Consider the following 9,003-nt stretch of genomic DNA (forward strand, 5'->3'; position numbering starts at 1 on the left):
CCCAATCCTGGAAGTGCCCCTTTCCCTCACAGATAGACCCGACAAACCCCATACCCCACTGTACACCAACCAAGCACCCGTCCTGACGCTCGCCTCCCCCTCCCCATCAACGCCGATCGCAACTCCATTTTCTTTCGCCTCCTTCTCCCCCCTCTCTCACCTACCCCTCGTCACCCTCATGAATGATATATAAATGGACTCCGACTTGATTAATTTGTACCTGATGATGACGCTTGAGCGTTGAAACCGGTTGTATGTGAATAAAGGACAGTGGAAAGATACATTGTATTTTTCATTTAATTTCCAATCTGGTTTTCACTGTAGGCACAGCACAACCACCGCACTAGTCAAAATAACAGATGCCATTAGAAAGTCAATGGACAGAAAAGAGTTGTCAGTGCTCGTTCTTCTTGATTTCAGTAAATCCTTTGATTCAATCGATAAAGATATCCTAGCAGCAAAATTAAGAGGCATAGGCTTTTCTACACCCAATATCAACTGGGTTACGTCCTACCTATCAGATCGGAAACAGAAAGTTATTACCCTCGAATTGTGCTCCACATGGGCTGAAGTATTACGCAGTGTCCCTCAGGGCTCTATACTCGGACCTATATTGTTCTCTTTCTACATGAAATGTTGCCTTAGTATCACCTATACGCTGACGATTTACAGAATTAGTTACATTCAACTTCTGATAGCTTACTTGACAAAGTAAATTGACCATATTCATAAAACAAATATACGAGGGAATAAAAACATGGATTTACCACAGCATCGAACGATCATCTACAATAAAACATTCACAGTTTCTGCTTGCCGCGAGTAGAACTAACTTAGTTCACCCTTGCGGGAAGTTCCTTCAATTGCATCATTTAAAAGAACCTTGCTTAAGGCAATGCTAAAATCACAACAGAATTACAAGTAAAACCCTTCAGGAGCTCACGATCATATCATATTCACATACCTATTACTCAGAAATATACACTTCACATATTTATCTTACTGTTAAAATTTCACTTATTATGATAAGTCATGGTTAATTTTTTTTTGAATTACCATTTAATCGTATTCTAGTAAATTTTTCTCGTTTTTTATATTTCTTATTTCTGTATTATTAACCAGTAATTTTATTTTAGCTAATTTTTTCTCCGCATTTATGTTTACGAGTATATCAGTTTCCTTTTTGTTTCACCTCTTATTTTTCCGGCATTGATTTATTTAAAATTATTTTTTTTAATTTAGTAAATTATAACATTATCTACCTGTAGCTTTTCCCAGTTTTTTACGCTACCCTCATGTGTGGGTGTTTTCCTGCAGTAGATATTTTTATCAAGGAAAAAACCGTCATTCCTTACATTTTTCCCACAATTTTGCATATCTTTTTACACTCTTTATACTCTTGCATATTTATTGTAAATCGGTTGTCATTATCAAGTTCTTTTTTATTATTCAACCCTGAAATATAATTATATTTTCAGTTAATGTGCTTGCCAAGGGGTTAGATGTAAGAAGGAACTGCCACAGTGTCAATCTCGTCCGAATAAAGCCGATTTATTATTATTATTATTAACCTCCCGAAAAAACTGGTGCCACTCAAAGACATCCGATCTACCCGTGGCGTTATCACCATAAGCTGCCTTGAGCATGTCATGAATCAATTTTCCAGTTTTATCCCAGTTTCGTGCAAATTTGATAGCGTAGCGCTGTTCCGATAACCGGTTCATGACGGAGCGTAACGATGTCACATTATAGAAGTTTCGTAATGGAACGATTCGCACTCTGCAAATGTTGGGCCCCAACCGCTACCAACCTCCAGCCTAAAACGTCTGCCCATCTATCCCCGAAAACATTGGTCTCAACTTTTGGAACAGAAAGTGTAGTATTCTACTGTTTCAGGCTTCACTTCGTGGAAGTATTTAATATCCATACTAAAAAGAAAGACTCGTACTTTTCCACAGATTTTATTATACGGTACAACGCGTTTCACCGACTTGCGGCATCATCAGGTACAAGTTTGCCAACTGCCTACCCACCTCACTCAAAGCAGTCTTCTACCCACCCATAACCCTCTCCAAACTTCTAGCCAATGGAAAAGACACCCAGGATAGCCTTCTCAAATCAGGCATTTATAAACTGAAATGCGAGGATTGCAACAGCGTTTATGTCGGTCAGACCGGCAGGAATATCAAGTTACGAGTCATGGAACACGCAAGGTGTCACAAAAATCAGAATAACAACTCTCTCTTCGCCAAGCATTTACTAGAATTCGACCACAGCAGTGACTTTGTCCCAGAGATATTACACACACTCCCAAAAGGATTAAAAATGGACGCTCTCGAGCAATTAGAGATAAGAAGGCACTTGGTAGACCCCAACACGACACTTTGTAATGAGCAATTGTTCCCATACCCCTCCCCACTCCTCTCCGAGAAACTAGCCTGGAAATGGTAAAAAAAACCCATCAACGCCCCTTCATGCCCCCACCCCTCTCAGGTCCTTCCAACCCTCCCCGCCCCCACTCTGTCCTGAGGGTATATATTCTTGCTCTGTCTGTTTTGCAAATGTGTACCTGATGATGCCGCAAGTCGGTGAAACGCGTTGTACCGTATAATAAAATCTGTGGAAAAGTACGAATCTTTCTCTTTAGTATGGACAGACAGTGTAGCCTCATTTTCGGTTCGATTTGATCTTATTGAGTTGAACGCTCCCCTTCATTATAACAAACTAATGTTCCAAGTCCGCATTCGCCGCGGGGAAAATGTGTGCCTTAAGCACGCTGCTCCTAAGTCTGTGCCAAATCATAATTTGGTCTAATTGATAGTTTCCTGAATCCCCAGGCATTTTCCACGAGCACTCCTGTTGTGATGTCTAAACCAAGTGTATATCATGAGTTACCCGTAACTTGCAGAACTTGATTGCTCTTTCCTCACGGTCATTCATTTTCTAAATCCATTATTCCCATATTTATTATTGACTTATATCATTTTAGCCAGTATGCCAGTAAATCTTTTCAACTCCATAGTATGGCTTTGTAGGCACATCTCTTTTATTCCTCGGAATATAGACATTTTTGGGATTTGGCATCAAAACAAATGATTATTAACGCATGGTGGTTTTTCCACATGACAGCAGTACTCCACCAAGAAATACTATTTGGCATTAACAATATGGATCACCTATTGGAAAGCGCAGTGATAGAGGCAATTTTAATTAATTCATTCCAAAGCCCAATAAGAGTCTTGAGAACTCAGGTTTACTCTTCTAGACATGATCAATTCTTCCCCACAATTTCTCAGCACAGAATTTTTCATTGTCAAACTTTTCAGGGACGTTCAGCCCTTTCGCAAATTTAGGGTGAAGAACATCAGAGTAACAAGTTCTTCAGACCAACGAGATCACTAACCGACCGTTTCATGTAGATTATTAAATACGGAAAGAAAAATTGCAGATTTGCTAATTCCACTTAACGTTAAGCTGAGTTAACAAAGCCGCAAGCTTTCTTTATACTTTCAAATTTTCTCCAATGGAAATTATTTTTATAGAATTAAGAACTATAATAACCAACTACACGCTAGCATATTTTTGGGCGGGTTCACGAATGAGTGAAATGGGCTCTCCATTACTGGTTTAGACTTTTGAAATGTCAATTTTATATTACGTTAGGAGGCGGGCCAAATTCCCATCAATTTAGCCGGGATAACTACGCCTTAATCTCATGAAGGCGTGGTAGGACTATGTAACGACCGCAAAAGTTTGATTTAAAACTCTCTTAGCTTGTCGCGTAACGTTCTTCGTTTAGCTTTGGGTTCAATGTTGACGAGTGGCGAGAAAGAGAGGAATATGCTTCCCACGAAAAAGTATCCTCGATGGACTGCTCGCGTAAAACGGACCGTGATAAACTGTTATCAAGAGGTTCTCGCGCCCAGTCAGCCTTTCCAAGTGTTAAGGTGAATGAGCTGTCAACCAATCACACGTCCGCTCAATTTCGCCTGTTGGAGCACAGGACTATGTGAATTAGGGGGAGCGAAAGAACGTGATTCTGCTCCGAGATACAAAAGTATTTGGTCTTTCTCAATTGATTCCTCAAATACTGAATATGTGAATATTACTAACCCGTCCACAACACTTCTAACGATTTCTACAATTCCTTTGCCGGAGGGCCGGATTCCATGCGAGAAACAAAACATACAATTAAATAAAGCTCATTTCAATTCGACTCCAGGCGACCGTCTGCGGATTGAAGTACTTCAATATCGAAGATTCATATGTTAATGAACTCCGTCGAATATACAGGTACAAGCGATAAATATTGAAGAGTTTCGGTAATTTCCTCTTCCTCTCTTCTTATCAAAAAATATATGGCCTTCAAACTATATTTAATATATCCTAATCATTCGTATATTATTGGAACGGCAAAGTTATCGAGAGATTTATCTTCAAAAAACTTTATTTTCACAAATTCCATTGCTGGAGATACAGAAAAAAACAAACAACGCCGTGGTAGTAGGCAGCACGTAATGCAAATATATACTGCACTTGGCATAGATTAGTTACATTCAGGAGAATGTCACCCGAGGGTCTCCTAGATCGACCGACCGTTTAGGGAGAAGTCCTTTGGATACATGAAATAAGACAGCACAAAATTATGTGATAGAGTGCTATAAAGGTGTAGCCATAAGTGGGGCTTTGTATATTTCTTTTTAACGTTCATGATTTTGAAATATCATCCAATTTTAACCCCCTCTCTCCTTGAATGTTCACCCAGCTGCGAACTTTTTTTCTGTCAACTCACGAAACTATTCGAGTCAGCAAATTATCAGGCTTGGCAATTACATCCAGCTCGAAGAGCCAAACGCATTCCTTCTCGCCTCTCAAGAGCTGCGCTGCATAATCACTTGTGCAGCAATAACTTTCTTCCCTTTCCTAACCAAAAACACAACCTGAAATCGGGCACTAGGGTTATTCCCTCTTCAATGCCGTATACTTCCTTCATTCATTCAACAAGCCTTTTCTTTTCCTCCCCCTTTCTCCTTTGCCAAGAGTTCTCCCCATTCTTACATTCTTCAACATCTCATTCCCTATAAAAACGTTCTGAATCTTTCTTTCTTGCTGCCTTTAAAATGATCCCAACAGTCCTCTCTCCTCCTTTACCAAGCCAAGCACTTCCTCGATTATTTTCCTCTCTAATCATTTCACCTTTTTCATCCGGTTTCCATATATTTAAATTACAAAATCTTCCCATCTCCGCCCATCATCTTGCTTTATCGACCATGTTTCCGCCTCATTCCAAAACACGCTCCTTAATATTAATATTTCTATGATCCGTTTCTAATTCTCCTTACTCACCGTTCCTGTCATCAGTTCACTCCTCCATGAGAAAAATTCTTTGGCCAACGCAATTCTCCTCCTTTTTTTCCCTATTACTTTGACCATTTTGGTTCATACCATTTGTAGGATAAGTGAATATTTCCACCTTCTCTAGTTTTTGCAACCAGCCAAAATACAATCAAAATAAATTGTTAATATTTTAAGATACTTACCTAATTCCTTATTACCAGAAATCTGTTCAGGTACATTTGCTTTTGCCGACGCTTCAAAGTTTGGTAAAAATGCCCCACAGAATAACGGTTAAATAAATTTATGGTGCTCATCGTCCCTGCCTTATTATGGCGAGGCTTCGTACGCATGGTGCGTTGCAAGTATTTTCCGTGACCTCCACATCTCATTTAGCCTGCTGTTCTGGGCTTTACAATTCCTGTAGGTTCGCGGAGTTTCTGAATGGTAAACAAGCAGGGTTTGCCACTCTTATTAGTGCAAAATAGCTGCGTGGGATGATCTTCCATTGTCCCGTTCTACTGTTATGTGCATACATATAGGTTCGCTTCGGCATATTCTTCCCAAAGAGATCCATCTTGTCACAATTAAAAACATGTTGTGGTAGGTTATCCTCAGATTCTACGATCTTTTTGAAGACACCGATGAAGTTCTCTCCTGCCTTTGACTCAGTTTGCTGCTTCACAACGCCGTGGATAAAGGTTGTTTTGTGAAATGACATTGATTTTTTTCATTGAATTAACAATCATTTATGTAAACAGAATTGGTATGCATGCCGATTACAAGTATTTTGCATTCAACAATGGTCAATATCAATGGTAGAAATCGGCAGCATTAATGCCTATTTAAGAGTAAGCCCTAGCATCAAGAGTAATGAAAGTGCTTCAAATAACTTGTACTCTTTGGGTGTTCAAATAAATGTTTTCATGAGTAATATTTCAAAGTGTTTATTCTCGTGATGTACGAGGGTTCCAAGGGTATATGTCAATGCGCTGCCATTATCAATGAGCCTGATGACTTTCATCATTAATTTTGCTGGATGTGTGATTTCTTGGCCTAGACAGAGTGGCAAAGATGCTTACAATGTCATAAACCTTGTCATTTTACAGTGAAGGCGACGACCACCCCCTTAACTCTTCTCCAAAATGTATACCAATGCCAGTTGTTTTCATCTTGCCCACACCCGAATCACCCTGGCTAGCCCAAGAGATAAATTAGTCAACATCCAGATGCTAAAACAGAGACATTTTAATCAATTTTCATCAGTGGTTAATTCAGTGACTATGCATGCTCACCAATGGAAGTAATTTGACATTTAATTAAAGTCCATCAGATATTTTTAGGTATCATACTGAAAAAACAGGCATATTTTAGAATTGAATTTTGGCAAAAAGAATACTTTGTAAGTTTCTCTAAATTAATTTTTAACTTACAATTTGTTCAAAGCACTGAAGTTCGTTAACATTGGAAATTTTTTAATTGATTTTTTAAATTTGTGAATAAGTTTTGACTATGCAAAACGGTCATGCACCTCTGATGACAACAGAAAGCAAGAGATGAAGCGTTGAATAATGTGTTTCAACTAGTTACTGGTTTAGGATTATATCACACACATGAGACTCGCAGACATTTTGTTCTACCCATATTTATTGAATATTACATTACTTCATAAATTTGAAAAATGAATAACTTCAGAAAGTTAGCAAACAATTGACTATAAGATTAAAACCATTAAATACAGAAAATTTTCAATGAATTGAAACATTAGTATAGAATACATTATTTCAACCATCCTCTATACTCATCACTTCCTTTGAAAGAGACAGTAATGGAAATAAAATTTACTATAGTCAACAGCACTTTTCTTTTCCCTCACCCGTGGGGGTAAGTTGGCTGTTATGGGGTGAATAAAATGAATAACTGCATTAAGTTAAAAAATAATTGACTAAAAGATTACATCCATTAAATACAGAAAATTTCACTAAATGAATACGTTATTATAGAATATATCATTTCAACCATCCTTTATACCCTTCACATTGTTTAAAGAAGACACTATTGGAAATAAAAATTAGTATAGTCAACAGCACTTCTCTTTTCTCTAACTCGTGGTGATAAGTCGGCTGTTTTAAGTAGGCGGTCTTTGTCAATTACTCCCAAAAGAGTCCACAGGTCCCAAACCTTATTCAATGGAGAAGTTGCGCCAGGCAGATTGCACTCATGAGTCAAGTTTGGAATTGCATGTGTCAACTTCTTTACATGCAATCTATTCAAATATTCACTGAACATCGTTTTAGAAACTAAGACTTCCAGTGCTTCAAATTTAAGCCTTCCCTTTCTCTCTTTGATTCTGCCTAAATCTCTAATTTTTTCTGCCTCATAAAAGTCAACAAATTCAAATATAAGTCCATATTCTCTTTGTCTTTTGAGAGCAGTGAACTTGTACTGCTCAGATCTTAGATCCACAATTTGTGCTATAGCTATTTCTTCATCAGGGTCCTCAAGAAATGATTCATCGTACGCATGAGTCTGCTCATGTCGTTCCACCCAATATTTCTGAAAATAAATCAAAGTCAGAATTATCACCATTATCATTAATAAATTAAAGTCCATATTTACTTTTAGATACATTATGCTTGTTTTTTCCAATGTCACCTAAAACTGAGCCGGCAAGAAAAATGAGAAAAACTTCTGACAAGATCACCAATGTGAGATGATTAGTGGAGTAAAAGCCAAACAAAATGTAGGCTTCATCCCTCAGGGATGCAACAGAATAGGTGTCTGAACACGAAGTGGATATTTAAGTGATGGTGTCACATTGAAAGACACTACTAAGGAGGGCAGTGGGAAGCCACCACAAACGTACTTCCATGACAATGATGAACACAAATAATTTCTGTCAGCTGCACCACTAGGTCCCATGGGCTAGGTTTAATGCCAGGAAGTAGGAGAGGCAAGACCTTAGTCATTCTAATTACACAAAATCCATTAATGGAGGGGTTGACCACAGCAGAAAAGAGAATACAGATAGAAACTACTATTGGTAAAATAGGGGTTTAAGAATAATGCCTAGGTTTGAGAAGTTAGAAAACTCCATGAAAGATGCAAGAGGTAGCATATTTAGTTATGTCACAACTAGGAAACATGAGATGGAAAAAGAGCAGTAATTATTATAGTATAAGTCAGAGAATAACATATAAAAGAAGGGAGGCCAGTTATTGTGGGTTAACTGTACTTAATTGGAAACTGGAGGGTAGTCCATGCAGAATTCATAAGTAATAGAATATTATTGGCAAGCGGACAGGATATTATTAGTGATGGAGAATAGACACCCTTACAATGTCATAGAAACCAGCAGCCTTAGGGAAAAGCAAATTAGAAAATAATACATAATCAGCTTGATGAAATGATCAATTAATGCTTTAGTAAATCACTTGGAAAGTATGAGAGACTTAAATTCAGAAGTAAATGAAGTGAGAGATGAAAGTAAGTTAGAAGTATATGGTTCAGGAACAAGGAAATGCTGCTAGGGAGAAACCAATATAGTTCTGCAGTAGACAGGATTAAATTAATATTAGCGCTTAGTTTAAAATTTACAATGACAGAAAGGAGGAAATAATTTATTTGGTAAGAAAACTTTTAATTGTGAAGAGACAGGACTCTTAGTAT

Source organism: Hetaerina americana, unplaced genomic scaffold (assembly GCF_022747635.1).
Source record: "Hetaerina americana unplaced genomic scaffold, ioHetAmer1.1.p SCAF_12, whole genome shotgun sequence".
Lineage (NCBI taxonomy): Eukaryota > Metazoa > Arthropoda > Insecta > Odonata > Calopterygidae > Hetaerina > Hetaerina americana.